This window comes from Schistocerca cancellata, chromosome 10 (assembly GCF_023864275.1).
Source record: "Schistocerca cancellata isolate TAMUIC-IGC-003103 chromosome 10, iqSchCanc2.1, whole genome shotgun sequence".
Taxonomy (NCBI): Eukaryota; Metazoa; Arthropoda; class Insecta; order Orthoptera; family Acrididae; genus Schistocerca; species Schistocerca cancellata.
The window spans coordinates 17,191,988-17,212,739 of record NC_064635.1 but is presented as its reverse complement, the minus strand read 5'-3'; positions in this window follow the sequence as shown (position 1 = coordinate 17,212,739).

Below are 20,752 nucleotides of genomic sequence, written 5' to 3'. Positions count from 1 at the left end.
CGTTCCTGATGTTACACTGGCCTTGTAATATTTATGTATAAACTTTTCTAATTTCCTTTTGTGTAAATTTTGCCACAGTAATAACGATGATGATTACTCGAAACGCGTCATAAATAAAGTTTATAGCGATCAAGACGTTTCCATGGAATTACTACTGGTCCGTGTCAAGTCTGTATGGCCGCATGCCTTTCAAATGGATGACGTCGTCAGTCAAATGGAGAACATTGTTACAAAGCTGTACAGGAACTATTCCTTATGCTCGCCCTTCAAGTTTACTAGTCAGTAACTACTCCGAATTATCACAGTTTTGTGAACGTAACTTTAATACTGTTCTGAAATTTCAATAAGATTAACACTTAAGCAAAGCACCTTAGATCTTTTCTTCGTAATTGTTCTTTGGTGAAACACTGAGTAACCTCATATAAAGAAACGCGTGGAGTACTTCAGAAAAAAAGCTCACTAATAGTAAAGGAATCTATTACTCTACGTGAACTATTTCTCATTATGAAGGAAAGCAATTACTTTTCAGTTCAGTAAAACAGGATACTCAGAAACACTGCAGCCCTGTCTAGATAAATGACTAAGGATATAGGTGTTCAACACAGAGTTAAAATAACACAAACTTGTAATGGAAAAAGAAACCGCGTAACTCGTACATGCAATTATACAATTCTGACTTGATTAGTTAAGACCCAGGCGGTGGTTGTGGATATCTTCTGTGGCTACTAAAAAAGGCGGCGAAATCGTTATGGCTATGGTGTAAAACAAGCTTTGAAATTTTCTTCTTACCGTCTGATTTTCGTACTTCGGAGCTAACCTATTTATCCCATGAATGTTAAGTCAAAATTCTCTCACATCGGAGGCCATATCAAATAACCTTTCTGCTCTTCTTGTATATTTCAGCGCACAAGATGTGAACACTTTGCCCTGTCGATGAACCAGTTCTACAAGAACAGTTTGAACATTCCAAGACTTTAACGGAACATAACTTTTGGAATTATATACGTGCATTGATTACGGTGATATAAATTATTAACAAAACGTTTACATAGATGTTGTATCAAAGAATAATTGTAATACAGAGGTCACACTAACATTAGCACACAAAGTCACTAACATTAGCACAGGGTGTCCCACTCAAACCTCCCTGATTTCAAAGACCCAGGAACGAACTAAAAACACAGTAGATACGACAATGAAGACAATGAAAAATGCACCACATTGTAGAGCATCTCAAACAATTTATTTATTTATCATCAACACACCTCTACATGTGAACCATTTGTAGCACGAAGAATATCGAGTCTATATTCAATTTCTTGCCAAGTTCTTTGTAACATTTCCTCTGTTATTGTTGCAATCGCATTAGTGATACGATGTCGCAACATAGGAATATCGTCTACTTTGGTCGCATACACGCGTCCTTCACGAATCACCACATGAAGAAATCAAGTGGCGTAATGTTGGGTGAACATGGTGGCCAGGTAATGGGTCCTCCGCGTCCGATCCAACGACTGAGGAATTTCCTACCCAGGAACTTGCGAACAGCCGTTGGCCAATGCGGCGGAGCTCCAGCTTGTTAAAATGTGATGTTGGGTTGCAAGTCTTGTATCTGAGGGTATACAAACTGTTCCAACATGTCCAGATACACTGACCAATTCACTGTTTGTTCCGCAAAGAAGAAAGGTCCAACAATCGTGTCGTGTCGTGTTTAGTTTAGGGCTATCTCGAACATGTTCAATGACAACGTGCGGATTTTGCGAACCCCAAACCCGAACATTATGCCTATTAACCCTCCCTCTTAACTGAAAGGTTGTCCCATCTGAGTAGAAACATCTTTCCAGGAAACTGGCAACAATATCAATACGCTGCAGCATATCCGCAGCAAATTGTTGTCGGCGTGGTTTGTCGTTCGGTGTCAGATGTTGCAGAATTTGAACTTTGTGAGCACGCATACGAAGACGCTGGTGAGGTACACGATACAATGTTGATCGAGGTGCATCAAGTTGCCTAGATGCTGGACGAATTGACTTACATGTGCTTATGAGAAATGTTTGTCTGATGTCCTCCATTGTCTCTTGTGAAACTACGTAGCGTGCACAGCCAGAATGAGATGCACGAACCAGTTGCGTAACGAGTCTACCTGCCAACGCTCCACTTGGCTCAAAGTAATAGCGAATATCATCACAAGCGCTCTGGAAACTGGCTGCTTATTATCTTTTTATCGTAGTGGCTCATGGAAAGGTATCAGTTGTTTCCTAATATATTTTGCTAATGGAAACAGAAATAAATTTAGCTGTCGCCTAAAACATAACATTTTTTCAATGCCCGTGGTTGTAATATAATTTAGTTATATTTCTGTAACTCGTTCACCTAAACCTAACTGCAGGTGCTGCAGTGAAACACAATGGCGTTTATCATTAGTAAAAGTACAGGGTGGGGCAAATAAAAATGGCCCAGAGAACAGAGTTCCACAGTATAAAGAAACAGAGAGGAGGAAAGGAAATGCAGGGCTGACTACAGCAGCTGTTGAAAGTAACCATCATTCATGTATTGGCACTTTTGAGCCCCTTCAGCAAGTTGCTGAAGGCAGATCGAAGCTGGACTGCTGGAATTGCTGCGGTCTCACCCGAAACGTTCTGCTGCAGTTCTGGAAGACAGTCAGGCTTGTTTCGATATGCCTTACACTTGAGGTCTCGCGACACAAAATAATCGGCACATTGACAGATCATGTGACCTGGGTGCCCAGCTAGAGCCGCGACTAGACTAACCCCTGCTAACAACTCTGTCAGGCGTGAAGCCTGTGTAAATGCGCTTCAAGGTGCGGGCGGCTGTGTGGGCAGTTGCTCCGTCATGTTGGAAGTAACTGCAGCTCTTTCGCTCCTCCATTAGTGCCGCCGCAAATGGTTTCAAAATGTTGGCGATGTAAGTGTGCGTCTGATGGAAGAAGATGGGACCAACAATGCGGCGTGCAGAAACTGCGCACCAAACCCCAGCCTTCCGATGATGCAATGGTGCCTCGTGGAAGTCAATCGGATTCCCGCTGCCAACAACCTGTGATTCTGTGAGTTGACATAACCACCCAGGTGAAACCGGGCTTCATCAGACATAAAGAACAGATCCACGTCCAAATCATTCATTATCATCTCACTGAACAGCCACTCACAAAACCGGCGCTCCTGAGGGACACCTGCTGCTTTTGGTACTTGGACAACAGACACTGGGTAGGAATGCGTGTGCTGGTCCAGGTGGAGTATTCGTCCGCATGATCGAAGTGATATGCCGGTCTCTTGCGGAAGGCGTCGGGTTGATTAGGTAGGACTCTGAAGCATTTTCAGCTGAACTGCAGCCACATTTACTGGTGTGTGGGCACGTTTCGGAATTCTTTTGACTTGTTCAAAACAGATCCAGTCTGACTCCATTTTCGGACTTAGCGTTGCATGGCAACTCTTTACTAGCACTTTGACACCGTCAAACTTCTCAGCACACAACTGACCCCACCGTTTCCACGACGCGGCCCGCAATACGCTATGAATCGGTGTGAATCACGTGGCCGGTGCACACGTGGTGTGCGCGCCACAGGGTGTGGTTATATGCATACACTCACGTCCAGTCGCAAGGGGCCTCTTTCATTTGCCCCATCCTGTATATAACAAAGTCTTCACCACTTAACTAAGATTGAAAGCGGGGCTATCTAGTTGCTCGCGACAAATATCAGGCGTATTCACCAGTCAATACTCACATCATGATACAATTCTTTTATAGGCAAAGTGAATTTTTCGTTTAAAAGCCAGCATAAAGAATATCATTTAGTCTGGAACGAGAACATTGCTGTTAGTTTGGACTTACCTCAGCATCACGATTTCTTTCAGCTTCAAGCCCGATTACTATGTACTGCATTAGAGACATGTCCACACACACGATAGATACTCCAACCTGCGTAGCAAAGATAACAACATAGTGAGGTCCTTTGGACACTGAACTCGGTTCAGTGAAATTAAAAAAAAAAAGGGTTAGCTATTGAATTCGCACTGCCTCAGCAGCAGATTTCAACCACCACTTTGATGAAGAATTTTAAGAGAAGCAGGCGTCAAAGAGAAATTAAGTGAAGACATCTACGACCAACCAATATTGCCTGGGAATTATTTTTGTACTTGTGAAATTCAAATATAACAGCCTTGCAAATGGTACTATACCAAATGTTCCCACTTACTTTTCATCTGGCGAAAGAAATGTGACCGCATATACGTATATAACGAGAAATATTGTAAAATATGCTAGCATGGTATTGGTCTCTGCTTTAAAGGTCATTATGTTTTTGAGGAATTCTACACGCGCAGTCCGTCACTCCTGGACATCTGCCGAGAACTTTGAACAAGATGAAATGCCCTGATAGTAATGGAGCAAAAAGACAAGTGGGCCCTTGCTAAGCGATATTTCCACAGGCAACGGCATCTCGCACGTGCATACACCCACACCTCCCACGGAGCCCAGCAAGCGATTCCACAAAAGGGATTCAATTTTCTGCTGGCACTGGACTCAACACAGTGCCGAAGAAAAGACCGCTTTAGCTCCAATTCCCTTTTTTATAGGCCTGTGGATGAAGGACTTACAGCAGACGAGGTCTCATCTTTTCAAAAAGTTAATAAAAGTCCTGTCGACAGAAGACGAAGAGTTCAAAAGATAAATAAATAAGTAAAGCTGCTTTAGAATTCCTTTTGAGCTATATTTAATGCTCTTCGGAGAAGCCAGATAAACACGTGCAAGATGAGATGTCAGCTTGTCTCAAGTTACAGAGTACAATGTGATGCCAGGCAGCCAGAAACCTCTGTGCTATCAGTTTAGTATGCTTATTGCATTCCCGAGACTATAATTCATAAGTTTTCCGTGACATTTTCACTCCAATTTTCAATATACTAAAGATACATCAAACGCTAGGGCCTGTATTTCTTGTTGTTGTTGTGGTCTTCAGTCCTGAGACTGGTTTGATGCAGCTCTCCATGCTACTCTATCCTGTGCAAGCTTCTTCATCTCCCAGTACTTACAGCAAACTACATCCTTCTGAATGTGTTTAGTGTATTCATCTCTTGGTCTCCCTCTACGATTTTTACCCTCCACGCTGCCCTCCAGTACTAAATTGGTGATCCCTTGATGGCTCAGAACATGTCCTACCAACCGATCCCTTCTTCTAGTCAAGTTGCGCCACACACTTCTCTTCTCCACAATCCTATTCAATACCTCCTCATTAGTTACATGATCTACCCATCTAATCTTGAGCATTCTTCTGCAGCACCACATTTCGAAAGCTTCTATTCTCTTCTTGTCCAAACTAGTTATCGTCCATGTTTCACTTCCATACATGGCTACGCTCCATACAAATACTTTCAGAAACGACTTCCTGACACTTAAATAAATAGTCGATGTTAACAAATTTCGCGTCTTCAGAAACGCTTTCCTTGCCATTGCCAGTCTACATTTTATATCCTCTCTACTTCGACCATCATCAGTTATTTTGCTCCCCAAATAGCAAAACTCCTTTAATACTTTAAGTGTCTCATTTCCTAATCTAATTCCCTCAGCATCTCCCGACTTAATTCGACTACATTCCATTATCCTCGTTTTGCTTTTGTTGATGTTCATCTTATACCCTCCTTTCATGACACTGTCCATTCCGTTCAACTGCTCTTGCAAGTCCTTTGGTGTCTCCGACAGAATTACAATGTCATCGGCAAACCTCAAAGTTTTTACTTCTTCTCCATGAATTTTAATACCTACTCCGAACTTTTTTTTGTTTCCTTTGCTGCTTGCTCAATATACAGATTGAATAACATCGGGGATAGGCTACAACCCTGTCTCACTCCCTTCCCAACCCCTGCTTCCCTTTCGTGCCCCTCGGCTATTATAACTGCCATCTGGTTTCTGTACAAATTGTAAATAGGCTTTCGCTCCCTGTATTTTATGCCAGACACCTTCAGAATTTGAAAGAGAGTATTCCAGTCAACATTGTCAAAAGCTTTCTCTAAGTCTACAAATGCTAGAAACGTAGGTTTGCCTTTCCTTAATCTAGCTTCTAAGATAAGTCGTAGGGTCAGTATTGCCTCACGTGTTCCAACATTTCTACGGAATCCAAACTGATCTTCCCCGAGGTCGGCTTCTGCCAGTTTTTCCATTCGTCGGTAGAGAATACGCGTTAGTATTTTGCATCCGTGACTTATTAAACTGATTGTTCGGTAATTTTCACATCTGCCAGCACCTGCTTTCTTTGGGATCGGAATTATTATATTCTTCTTGAAGTCTGAGGGTATTTCTTAAGTTCTCCATTACTTTTACTTTTAAAATTAGTCAGGGTTCTGACGGCATGGGACATTCCGTTTCGGAAATCGTCAGGAAACTCAATATTCCGAGATCCACAGCGTCAAGAGTGTGCCGAGAATACTCCATTACAGGCTTTGTCTCTCACCACGGACAATACGGTGGCTGAGGTCCTTCACTTATCGACCGAGAGCGGCGGTATTCGCGTAGAGTTGTCAGTGCTGACAGACAAGCAATACTAGGGACGTACGGAGAAAGTATCCGTTTGAACGGTGTGGAGGAATTTGGCGTTAATGGGCTACCGCTGCAAATAACCGACGCTAGTGCTTTTGTTAATAGCACGACACTCCGTGCAGCGCCTCTCTTGACTTGGTAACCATATCGGTTGGACTGCAGACGACTGGAAAACGATGGCCTAGTGAAGAGTCCGACAGAGCACTGAAAGACCTAAGTCGAAGCAAGGCCCCAGGAGTAGACAACATTCCATTAGAAGTACTGGCTGCCTTGGGAGAGCCAGCCCTGACAAAACTCTACCACCTGGTGAGCAAGATGTATGATATCGGGGAAGATGAGTTTGGATTCCGTAGAAATATTGGAGCACGTGAGGCAATGCTGACCCTACGACTTATTTTAGAAGACAGATTAATGAAATGTAAACCTACGTTTCTAGCATTTTTAGACTTAGAGAAAGCTTTCGACAAGGTTGACTGGAACACTTTCTTTCAAATTCTAAAGATGGCAGGGGTAAAATACAGGGAGCGAAAGGCTATTTACAATTTGTACAGAAACCAGATGGCAGTTAAAAGAGTTGAGGGGCATGAAAGGGAAGCAGTGGTTGGGAAGGAAGTGAGACAGGGTTGCAGGCTATCCCCAGTGTTGTTCAATCTGTATGTTGAGCAAGCAGTAAAGGAAACAAAAGAAAAATTCGGTGTAGGTATTAAAATCCATGGAGAAGAAATAAAAACTTTGAGGTTCGCCGATGACATTGTAATTCTGTCAGAGACACCAAAGGACTTGCAAGACCAGTTGAACGGAATGGACAGTGTCTTGAAAGGAGGATATAAGATGAACATCAACAAAAGAAAAACGAAGATAATGCAATGTAGTCGAATTCAGTCGTGTGATGCTGAGGGAATTAGATTACGAAATTAGACACTTAAAGTAGTAGGTGACTTTTGCTATTTGGGGAGCAAAATAACTGATGATGGTCGAAGTAGGGAGGATATAAAATGTAGACAGGCAATGGTAAGGAAAGCGTTTCTGAAGAAGAGAAATTTGTTAACATCGAGTATAGATTTAAATGTCAGGAAGTCGTTTCTGAAAGTATTTGTATGGACAAGAAGAGAATAGAAGCTGTGCTGCAGAAGAGTGCTGAAGATTTGATGGGCAGATCATGTAACTAATGAGGAGGTACTGAATAGAATACGTGAGAAGAGGATTTGGTGGCACAACTTGACTAGAAGATGGGATCGGTTAGTAGGACATGTTCTGAGGCATCAAGGGATCACCAATTTAGTATTGGAGGCAGCAGGAGGGTAAATATCGTAGAGGGAGACCAACAGATGAATACACTAAGCAGATTCAGAAAGATGTAGGTTCCAGTAGGTACTGGGAGATGAAGAAGCTTGCACAGGATAGAGTAGCAACAACTGTCAGTTCAGTCGCGATTTCAGTTGGTAAGAGGCAATGCTAGAGTTGGAGTGTGGCGGAGACACAATGAAGCCATGGACCCAAGCTATCAACAAGGCACTGTGCAGCTGTTGTTTGCTCCATAATGGTGTTGGCTGAGTTTGCATGGAATGGACCAGCTCCTCTGGTCCAACTGAAACTATCATTTACTGGAAATGCTTGTGTTCAGCTACCAGCAGACCACTTGTGGCCCTTTATGTACTCCGTGTTCTCAGACAACGACGTCATTTCACCAGGCCACAATTGACCACGAACGGTTAGAAGAACATTCCGAACAATTCGACTGAATGATTTGGCATCCCTCATCGCCCAACATGGAAACGCATCGATTATTTTTGGGACACAGTGGAGAGGTGAGTTCGTGCACTACATCCTGCCACAGCAACGCTTTCGAAGTTATAGATGCCTATAGAGGCAGCGGGGCCTTAGTATTTCTGTAGGGGACTTCCAAGGACTTGTTGAGTCCATTTCACATCGAGTTGCAGCACTGTGCCAGGCAGAAGGATGTCGGAAAAGATATTAGCAGGCATCCCGTGACATTTGTCATGTCAGTGTAAATTCAATACATTTCTGGACAGGTGCATTACAATCCACTAGCCACCAGCTACAAGGGAGAACCTGTGAGAGTCTATGAGTCTGTATGTCTATGTGGATCAACAAATCACCACGTCCGGGCTCTGCCAGTGCTATATGTGGCCCTGCTGTGAGAACTGAGGTGCACGCTGCTGACTTTGCTACCTCGAGCCGGCATGCCAACTGCGCGCCTGCTTCAACTGCTGCCACCCTGCCCTGGTGGTCTGCAGTTTGAGCCCGGGCTCGTGCAGCAATTCAGTCGCTATCGCCTGTACGAGCAAACTCCTCGCTGCCTACCTCTACTCGCATGCGCAGACACTTTTTCCGGGAGCCGGCTCACTCACACTGGGTCGACACCATGCATCCGCATGCCTCGACATGCCCGGTCTGAGTAGCAAGGCTCCCTCTTCTAGGGTGACTCCATCTGCCGGAGTCAGCGTCCTCGCCATCATTGTTTGGCTGGACATGTGTTGCCAGGCTGTCTGCCGACACCTGCACCCATTTTCCAGCCATACACAGCTTAAGTTCCAGGGCATCGACCTCTATGAGCAGTCTTACGTCAGCTGTAGTTTGCTGAGCCATCAATGAATGTTTTAGCAACGATGTGGTGGTATTCTACTGGTTGCCTGACCTCCGCCAACCCAGTTCCAACACCCACCACAGAGGCCTGTCACTCCTGGCCTCTTTAAATTGTACCACTAAAAATACTGATGTGTGCAGTTGCATTCAGGACGTCATCTCCAACCGCGATGTACATTTCAACAATAATGTTTTGGTAAGTGAGCTTGATATTTTTGTAGCCTCTGTTTCCCTGTCCTTGTACACTACTAGAGTGGATAGAATTGACGTGTTAGGAATTTCAAAGCATATTTAGTGAAACCTGAGGGACCTGTAGATTTGTTACAGTTTATTGTACAGAGTAGTATTTATCACCAGTGAAGCGTCAACATCGTAATTTGGCACACATATCGCTATGTACCAGGTGATTAAAAAGTCAGTATAAATTTGAGAACTGAATAAATCACGGAATAATGTAGCTAGAGAGGTACAAATTGACACACATGCTTGGAATAACATGGGGTTTTATTAGAACCAAAAAAATACAAAAGTTCAAAAAATGTCCGACACATGGCGCTTCATCTGATCAGAACAGCAATAACTAGCATAACAAAGTAAGACAAAGCAAAGACGATGTTCTTTACAGGAAATGCTCAATATGTACACCATCATTCGTCAACAATAGCTGTAGTCGAGGAATAATGATATGAATAGCATTATAAAGCATGTCCGGAGTTATGGTGAGGCTGATATGAAACTTCCTGCCAGATTAAAACTGTGTGCCCGACCGAGACTCGAACTCGGGACCTTTGCCTTTCGCGGGCAAGTGCTCTACCAACTGAGCTACCGAAGCACGACTCACGCCCGGCACTCACAGCTTTACTTCTGCCAGTACCTCGTCTCCTACCTTCCAAACTTTACAGAAGCTCTCCTGCGAACCATGCAGAACAAGCACTCCTGAAAGAAAGGATATTGCGGAGACATGGCTTAGCCACAGCCTAGGGGATGTTTCCAGAATGAGATTTTCACTCTGCAGCGGAGTGTGCGCTGATATGAAACTTCCTGCCAGATTAAAACTGTGTGCCCGATCGAGACTCGAACTCGGGACCTTTGCCTTTCGCGGGCAAGTGCTCTACCAACTAGCTACCGAAGCACGACTCACGCCCGGCACTCACAGCTTTACTTCTGCCAGTACCTCGTCTCCTACCTTCCAAACTTTACAGAAGCTCTCCTGCGAACAATTGGCGTCGAATGTTGTCTTTCAGCATCCCTAGAGATGTCGGTCGATCACGATACACTTGCGACTTCAGGTAACCCCAAAGCCAATACTCGCACGGACTGATGTCTGGGGACTTGGGAGGCCAAGCATGACGAAAGTGGCGGCTGAGCACACGATCATCACCAAACGACGCGTGCAAGGAATCTTTCACGTGTCTACCAATACTGTGTTTTTTTTTCTAATAAAATCCCATTTCATTCCAAGCACGTGTGTCAATTTTTACCTCTCTATCTACATTATTCCGTGGTTTATTAAGTTTTCAAATTTATACTGACTTTTTGATCACCCAGTATATGCAGGAAGCGTGTAGCGCAAGCCGACAGTATGGGTACAAGGCACGTTATCGGAGTCTCGATGGGCTATGACCAATCATAATACAGGGTTAACTAGCTGGGGCAGTAGAGGTAAGAACTTCATTTGTGTACCTTCTCTCGATCCTATTGCAACTAGAACAGTGGCTCTTTTTTTTGGGGGGGGGGGGTTGAGGGGGGAGTAAACTAACTGAGGATGTGTCACTATCTGGAAGCTATTTGAAGTCTGGGTAGTTGGTCAGATGATGTACATTTGCACATCACCAAGCTATAGCTACTGAGTGAGGCAAAGGCATATATGTATCATGAAGGGCTGAATAAGGCATACACAACAACTCAGGATTGGACTCCAATTGCGATTCTGCATGCAGCATAACACTAGATTATTTGGGGAATAATTTAACGAGACGCCCCAAAAGCGAAACGAGTCAGTGGAAATATTCTTGGACACAAGTAGGCAAATGAATGCACAACTTATTAGTTAACCTAGGATGCGATAAAATAATTCTGCAACCTGCAGAACACAGACTGTTAGATGTGTTTTTGAGAGGACTTTCACCTGATTTGTTGAGGAGGCTACAGATGGAGAATCCAAAGGATTTGGCTACTGCCATTAAGGTGGGGACAGGACGTCAAACCGGCCGACTTGGAGCAGGAGAGGCACCACAGGACATTTTAATTTCCACTGTCTATAGTTTTACAAGTAAATTCATAAAACTTTGTCAGCATGACCAGGAAGGATTCAGGATTGACACTCGTAGCAGCGGAAGTTCAAAAACATAACAAAATTATTTTTTTTACATGTCAAATTTCTTCACCTACTATTGGCTGCATTTGTTACTATAGGTACATTTTTCTTCGTAAGTAAGAGAGACTGTTCGATGAATTTTTCCCAGCATACAAACCATGCTTACAGGTGTCTGAAACTCTAGAATCTATTTAATTTATGAAAAAATGAATGAGCTGTTACGTTTTAAACTTTATGTTTAGAAAAAAATCAAATTTTGTTGTTAATTATCTAAATTTTCACCACAGTTTTTAATACATTTGGAAAATTCTAGAGTTTCATACACCTGCAAGTATGGTTTGTATGCTGTGCAAAATACATCGAAGAATCTCTCTTACTTGTGAAGAAAAATGCACCTATAGCAACAAATGCAGCCAACAGTAAGTGAAAAAATTATTTTGTTATGTTTTTGCACTTCCACTGCTATGAGTGTGAATTCTGAATCCTTCGTGGTCATGCTGACAAAGTTTTATGAATTTATTTGTAAAAGTATAGACAGTAGAAAATAAAATGTCCTGTGGTGCGTCTCCTGCTCCAAGTGGGCCCGTTTGATGTCCTACCCCACTTAAGACTGCTATGGCACTGACCGAAGCTGCCTTAACAACTTGGATGCAGGATAAACAGAGTTTTATAGGTGTGGACATGTGGTCTGTACTCGGAAATATCTCTGCCAATCACAGTACTATGAGTGTGGGGAGGTGGTGCATTAGGTGTTGGTTCCTGACATAAAATGCAAAGTGGACAATGATGTAAGAGTGCGTTAAACGGCAACAGGAGTTCATAAACTGCCAGATGACATTCCCAGTAAAGCATAATGCTGCAAAGGCAAGGTTGTTACTTGGTCGGTGTGATGAAAGGAATGCAACGTAAGTTTTTAGTGGGCACAGGAAGTCATGTGTCAGCGACTACTCTAGACCTGCTGGGTAGGGAGGGAATGAGTTCTCCATGCTATAGATTGTGTGGAGTAGGGGACAATCTTGTGGCATCACTCGTAGCAACATTGGACAGTTTCTCTACTAGAGTAGGGGGTGTTCAGGAATATATGGAAGTATTGCCCCACGCAATTGGGGGGTGGGGAGGGGGGGGCAGTACTGCACAATCCTAAGGCCGGATTGTATGTATGAGCATCATGCAAAAGTTGATCTTCTACTGCACACCGTTGAAGTCATGAAGGTGGAACCAAGTAAACTGCATTCACGTTCATTAAAGCTCAGTTTGCATGATAAAGTATCAATAGGTATGGGAAAATTGCTCTCATAGAGTGTGGATACAGATCTACCAAATGATGTTTTGTATATTATAGAGGAATTGGAACACAGTGACGAAATAGATACTTCACATTGTTTTTTACATAGAAGCATTGCACGTATGCCGGAAGTAAATGGAGATTTCACGCTTCTGGTGGCTGTGGGTAATTTTGGCCATGACAAAGTGAATCTGTGAAAAGGATTATTGATTGTCAGTTTGGGTGTCCTAATTGAGAGGGAGCGAGTGGAGACCTTTTCCACAAGGTATCCATCAATGCATCTGTATCACATGAAAAAGTACAGTATTTAAAAGGAAAAGATAAGACAGTTATGGAAAATCTGTTGATACGATTAACGGATTTGCCATTGCCATCAGTCCGCGAGTTGTGGCCACGGAAGAACTAAAGGCCAGTGTGGAAGCAGGCATTCGCAGTGCTGTGGAAGTATTGGCCCACGCAAAGCCTGCAAAAAGTAATTTAACTGTGGGTGAGAGGAATGCCATAAACGCCTGAATCAGGACGACAGCATTATCATTTTCCCCTCTAACAAGTGAAATGCGAGGCTTGTTTTAGATGTGCCCAACTACTGTAGTAAGATTAACGACTTAGTAGATCCGCAGACGTAGAGAAAACTGAAAAAGTTGTTAGAACTGTTACACGGCTGATGAAACGTCCTCTGTCCAACAGAGCGTACAGAAGAGTCAGTTCAGTTCAGTTGGCTACCACCACCAGCTTATGGATTGCCGAGGACGCAAAAAAAAAAAAAACAACTACCGATGAGACCTATAGTGAGTGCCATTGGTTAACACACACATTTAATTGTCAAATCTTTGATAACATTATTACTACCATACGTGGGCCGGCCGGACTCCTATACCAAGAATTCGGCACATTTTATCAGTTAATTAATTCGCATAGTGGTCCAGCCAGAGGGCACATTAGTTGTTCTACGAGATTTCGGGATTACTTAATTTTGATGTTGCATCGTTATTTACTATGCTTCATCTCAACGAGATGTTACAACAGCTGAATCGGAGTTTTCGCCCCGAAATTGCAGTGCTGTTTAAATTTTGCCTCACGACCACCTATTTCAAACGGAACGATGAGTTCCGTGAACAGCTGAATGGCGTGGTTATAGGGAGACCATCAAATCCAACCATAGCGAATTTTATTATGGAAACATTCGAGAAGTAGGCACTGGAAGGTGCCAACAAAAAACCGAATATTTGGTTCCGCTACGTAGATGATATGTTTTTTTTGTGGAGGCATGGCGGAGAGGAACTAGCCCATTTTCGCAAACATCTCAACCGTGTTAATCCGAAGATTCAGTTTACCATGGAGGAAAGTCCGCCCCGATAGCTGTGTGGTCAGCGTGACGGATTTTCGTCCTCCGGGCCCGGTTGCGATTCCCGACTGGGTCGCGGATTTTCTCCGCTCAGGGTCTGGGCGCCGTGTTGTCGTCATCATCATTTCATCCCCATCCGGCGCGCAGGTCATCCAGTGTGGAGTAGAATGTAATAAGACCTGCACCAAGGCGGCCGGAACTGCCCCGCAACGGGCCTCCCGGCCAATGACGCCAAACGTTCATTTCCATTTACCATGGAGGAAGCTGCAGGTAGAAGATTAACTTCTCTTGGTGTGCTACTTTTCAAGGGAGATGATGGTAGCTGAGGCCACACAGTTTACAGAGAACCCACGCTCGGAGACTGTTACCGACACCAAGATTCGAACCACGATCGACGACAAAAGCGTGGCATTATAAAAACGTTGTCGGATAAAGCAAGGAACATCTGTGAAGCAGACCTGCTTGCGGGGAAATTAAAACACCTCAGCAACGTATTGCTCCAGAATAATGAGAGGTAAAAAGATCCTGAAGACCGCTAGGCAAACGTCAGAGCGATCCTTTGAAATCGAAAGATTTCCTGCCTTTCAGTAGGGAATTTACTGACCGCAAAGGGAAAATCGTGAAAAAACAGAACATCGCGGTAATCTGGAAATCAACCCGGGAGATGCAGGATCGCCTAAACTTGTCCAATCATGGTCGCAATCGCGGGAAGAGATTTGCGGAACATGTTTTGCAGCCAAAAGACCACTACTTTCATTTTGGTAGGGCTCAGGTACTCGCAGGGACAAGCGGGTTCAATGAAAGGCCATTCAGAGAGGCCGTAGACACACCACTGCACGGGAGCAAAGAATTTTGCTGCAGTGAGTAGCGAGCGAAGGTGAAAATCGAATAAACCCGAAAAAAGCTGCGGTCCTCCATGAAAGTGTCCTTCGAAAATGATGACGAAACGTTGTGTTGAGAACTTCATTCGACTGCAGCATGATGGCCAGGAATATTTTATTAATTGTGTCATTTCCGGCAGTGAAAGTTTACATTTTACAAAGTCTCTAGCCCGCCCCCGCCTGATGGAGGGAGCGTCATCGGCGAGCTACTGCCGTCACCGTTCCAGCGGCCGTGCGACGCTGAGAGTCGCCACAGCACCCGCTGACAACATCATAACCCTTCACTGGCCACATACATCTCACGTCCTGGCGCAATGGCTTGTCTAAGCCTCGCCATGGCTTCCGTCGTTTGCTACGCAATAATTGTATGTTTCAGCCATGTTTTCATGACGATATCCTGGACGAGTGCCAAGGATCGACTCACGAAATTTTGGTGAGCCCCCTTGCATCTCACTACCTCGTGGTACTTGATTGCTGCGAGTCCCCTTGCCTGCCACTATCTTGGGGTGCTTGATTTTGAAGAGCCCACTTCCCTCTCACAATCTTGGGAGCTTGATTTTGATGAACCCCCTTGCCTCTCACTATCTTGGGTGCTTGATTTTGGTGAGTCCCATTGTCTCTCACTATCTCGAGTGCTTGATTTTGGTGAGTCAAAATCCTCTCACTATCTCGTGGTGCTTGATTACTGTGAGTCCCGGTGCGGTCAGGGATTTTCTCTGCCTTGTGATGACTGGATGTTGTGTGATGTCCTTAGGTTAGTTAGGTTTAAGTAGTTCTAAGTTCTAGGGGACTGATGACCATATATGTTAAGTCCCATAGTGCTCAGAGCCATTTGAACCATTACTGTGAGCCCCCTTGTCTCTCACTATCTTGGGGTGGTTGATTTTGTTGAGACCCCTTGCTTCTCACAATCTCGGGTGCTTGTATTTGGTGAGTTCCCATTCCTCTCACCGTCTTAGGCTGCTTGATTTTGGTAAGATCCATCGCCTCTCACTATCTCATTGCTTGTTTTGGTGAGTCCCATTGCCTCTCACTATCTCAGGTGCTTGGTTTAGAGAGTCCCCTTGCCTCTCACAATCTCGGATGCTTGATTTTGGTGAATCCCATTCCCTCTCACTATCTCAGGTACTTGACTTTGGTGAGGACCATTGCCTCTCACTATCTCAAGTGCTTGATTTTGGTAGGACCCCTTGCCTCACACAGTCTTGGGTGCTTGATTTTGGTGAGTCCCCTTGCCTCTCACTGTCTTGGTGTGGTTGATTTTGGTGAGTCCCCTTGCCTCTCACTATCTTGGGTGCTTGATTCTGGTGAGCCCCATTGTCTCTATCTCAGGGTGCTTGATTACTGTGAGTCTCCTTGTGTCTCACTATCTTGGTGTGCTGGATTTTGGTGAGTCCCCTTACCTCTAACTATCTTGGGTGCTTGATTTTGGTGAGTCCCCTTGCCTCTCACTATCTTGGGTACTTGATTTTGGTGAATCACATTGCCTCTCACACTCTCAGGTGCTTGGTTTTGGTGAGTACCATTGCTTCTCACTATCTCAGGTACTTGAGTTTGGTGAGACCCCTTGCCTCTCACAGTCTCCGGTGCTTCATTTTGGTGAGCCCCATTCCCTCTCAGTGTCTTGGGGTGCTTGATGTTGGTGAGCCCCCTTGCCTCTCACAGTCTCGGGTGCTTGATTTTGCTGAGGCCCCTTGCCTCTCACTATCTTAGGTGCTTGATTTTGGTGAGTCCCAATGTCTCTTACTACCTCGGGGTGCTTGATTTCTGTGAGAACCCTTGCCTACCACTATCATGGGGTGCTTGATTTTAGTGTGCCCCCTTGACTCTCACAATCTCGAGTGCTTGATTTTGGTGAGTCCCATTGCCTCTCACTATCTTGGGTGCTTGATTTTGGTGAGTCCCCTTGCCTCTCAGTGTCTTGGGGTGCTTGATTTTGGTGAGTCACTTGCCTCTCACAATCTTCGATGCTTGATTTTGGTGAGGCCCTTTTGCCTCTCACTGTCTTGGTGTGCTGGGTTTTTGTGAGTCCCATTGCCTCTCACTATCTCAGGTGCTTGATTTTGGTGAGTACCATTGCCTGTCACTATCTCAGGTGCTTGATTTTGGTGAGACCCCTTGCCTCTCACAGTTTTGGATGTTTGATTTAGGTGAGGCCCATTGCCACTCACTATGTCAGGGTACTTGATTACTGCAAGTCCCATTGTCTCTCAATACCTTGAGGTGCTTGATATTGGTGAGCCCCCTTGCCTCTCACAATCTCAGGTTCTTGATTTTGGTGAGACCCCTTGCCTCTCACTGTCTTGGGGTGCTTGATTGTGGTGAGTCCCCTTGCCTCTCAGAATCTCAGATGCTTTATTTTGGTGAGTCCCATTGCCTCTCACTATGGCGGGTGCTTAATTACAGCAAGTCCTCTTGTCTCTCAATACCTTGAGGTGCTTGATATTAATGAGCCCCCTTGCCTCTCACAAGCTCAGGTTCTTGATTGAAGGTGAGTCCCATTGCCTCGCACTATGTCGTGGTGTTTGATTACTGTGAGTCTCCTTGCCTCTCACTATCTTGGGGTTGTTGATTTTGGTGAGTCCCATTGCCTCTCACTGTCTCATCATGCCTGATTTTGGTGTTCCCCCTTAGCTCTCACAATCTCGGTGCTTGAATTTGGTGAGACCCCTTGCCTCTCACTATCTTGGGTGCTTCATTTTGGTGAGTCCCATTGCCTCTCACTATCTCGGGTGCTTCATTTTGGTGAGGTCCCTTGCGTCTCACAATCTCAGATGCTTGATTTTGGTGAGTCCCATTGCCTCTCACTATGGTGGGGTGCTTAATTACTGCAAGTCCCATTGTCTCTCAATACCTTGAGGTGCTTGATATTGGTGAGCCCCTTGCCTCGCACTGTCTTGGGGTGCTTGATTTTGGAGAGTCCCCTTGCCTCTCACAATCTCAGATGCTTGATTTTGGTGAGTCCCATTGCCTCTCACTATCTCGGGTGCTTGATTGTGGTGAGTCCCCTTGTCTCTCACAATCTCAGATGCTTGATTTTCGTGAGTCCCATTGCCTCTCACTGTGTCGGGGTGCTTGATTACTGGGAGTCCCCTTGCCTCTCGCTATCTGGCGGTGCTTGATGTTGGTGGGCCCCCTTGCCTCTCACAATCTCAGGTGCTTGATTTTGGTGAGTCCCATTGCCTCTCACTATGTCGTGGTGCTTGATTACTGTGAGTCTCCTTGCCTCTCACTATCTTGGGTTGTTGATTTTGGTGAGTCCCATTGCCTCTCACTATCTCGTCGTGCTTTATTTTGGTGTACCCCCTTACCTCTCACAATCTCGGGTGCTTGATTTTGGTGAGACCCCTTGCCTCTCACTATCTTGGGTGCTTCATTTTGGTGAGTCCCATTGCCTCTCACTATCTCGGGTGCTTGATTTTGGTGAGGCCACTTGCGTCTCACAATCTCAGATGCTTGATTTTGGTCCCATTGCCTCCCACTATCTTGGGGTGCTTGATTACTGTGAGTCCCTTTGCCTCCCACAAGTGTTTCAGTGCAGCATATTTCGAAATGTTGTCCGTAGTCTCTAATTGTCACACTGCAGCTCTGTGTCTGAACGACAATCCTACTTGTATTAGTGTCTCTGCGCTAATGTTTGCGCATTCATTGCTAATTCGCTGCCGCATATCTTCGGGAGTTGTTGGTACATCCATGTAAACTGTCTCTTTTCGTGACCCCCGGATGCAAAAATCGGCAGAAGTCAAAGGGGGTATCGCGCAGCCCACTTTAGAGGACCTCCTCGTCCAATCCATCGACCATGATGGATTCGATTAGGAACTTCTCGAGGTAGTCGTGAATAAGGCGCTGGGCGTCCATCGTGTTGAAACCATTCATCCGGTCTCGTTTGAAGTGGAACATCGTCCATTAGTATCGGTAGAACATTATCCACGATGTCGCTCTAAATTTGAGCAGTCAGATTACCTTCTATGAAGTATGGGCCAGTTACCTGCATACCTAAAATACCGCAACAAACGTTGACACTCCATGGGCGTTGATGTTCAACTTGCCTTACCCAGTGGGGATTCTCCACTGACCAATAATGCATATTATGTCGGTTCACCCGACCACGATTCGTAAAATTGGGTTGACCTGCGAAAAGTAACTGTGAAATGAAATTCTCATTGACTGCCAGTAGTTCCTGTGTCCAGTTGCAGAAGTTCAGGCGGCTATGCCATCTGTGAGCATGCAGTGTGCGTAGAACTCTTCTTTGCGAAATTCCTGAACCTCGTGCAAATTGCCGAGATGTGAGGATCTGTAGCAACCTCAGCTAAGACATCCACTGAGTTAGTTTGGTTTGTCACAGGCAGCGGTCGGACTCTTTCTCTAGCTGTACCACTTTCCCTTTCAGTAAACAGGTGGACAATGGAGCGAAACGTCGTTGCAGATGGAAAATTCCTATCGGGGAACGGAGCAGCATACCTTTGTTGAGCTTCGTCAACATTTCTTTGAGCCTCAAAATACGCGTCAATGATATCTCCCCTCCCTGCAATCGTTAACATTGAAGCAACATGCACAGTCCGACCTTGTACTCAGTGCATGATCACTGTCTGTACTTCATTCGACTGTGGAACGTCTCACATAATAGCATTATCAAAAATATCAAAAAAGGACTTCAATTGTCATAATCGTATGTGTATTTGTTTGAGATAATACCGTTTTGCAACAATTCTCAATTCATTTCCATATTTGCCGATTACAGCGCCATATATTAAGAAATGAAAGAAATTTTTCATACAAAAATTACATAATTTTTCATACAAAAATTACATACTTTTTCACTTTTGATGGAGAATCCAACCAATAAAAAATAAGGGTTCCACTTTAAGATTGCATCCCTTCCGCCCCGGGGCGGGTGTAGGGGGTTCGAGCGTTATGTTAATGGATGTCGCTCTTCGAGGTGAACTACGTTTATTACCACTTGTTTTTCAACCCGATGTGTATTTCGCCACATATTCCGACAAAGAGAATATCTATAAAAAGGTACGGCCAAACTTTCAGGAAACATTCCTCACACACAAATAAAGAAAAGATGTTATGTGGACATGTGTCCGGAAACGCTTAATTTCCATGTTAGAGCTCATTTTAGTTTCGTCAGTATGTTCTTCCACCTATGCTCAATGGAGCACGTTATCATGATTTCTTATGGGATACTCTACCTGTGCTGCTAGAACATGTGCCTTTACAAGTACGACACAACATGTGGTTCATGCACGATGGAGCTCCTGCACATTTCAGTCGAAGTGTTGGTACGCTTCTCAACAACAGATTCGGTGACCGATGGATTGGTAGAGGCGGACCAATTCCATGGCCTCCACGCTCTCCTTACCTCAACCCTCTTGACTTTCATGTATGGGGGCATTTGAAAGCTCTTTTCTACGCAACCCCGGTACCAAATGTAGAGACTCTTCGTGCCCGTATTGTGGACGGCTGTGATACAATACGCCATTCTGCAGGGCTGCGTCGGCGCATCAGGGATTCCATGCGACGTAGAGTGGATGCATGTATCCTCGCTAACGGAGGACATTTTGAACATTTCCTGTAACAAAGTGTTTGAAGTCACGCTGGTACGTTTTGTCGCTGTGTGTTTCCATTCCATGATTAATGTGATTTGAAGAGAAGTAATAAATTGACCTCTAAGATGGAAAGTAAGCGTTTCCGGACACATGTCCACATAACATATTTTCTTTCTTTGTGTGTGAGGAATGTTTCCTGAAAGTTTGGCCATACCT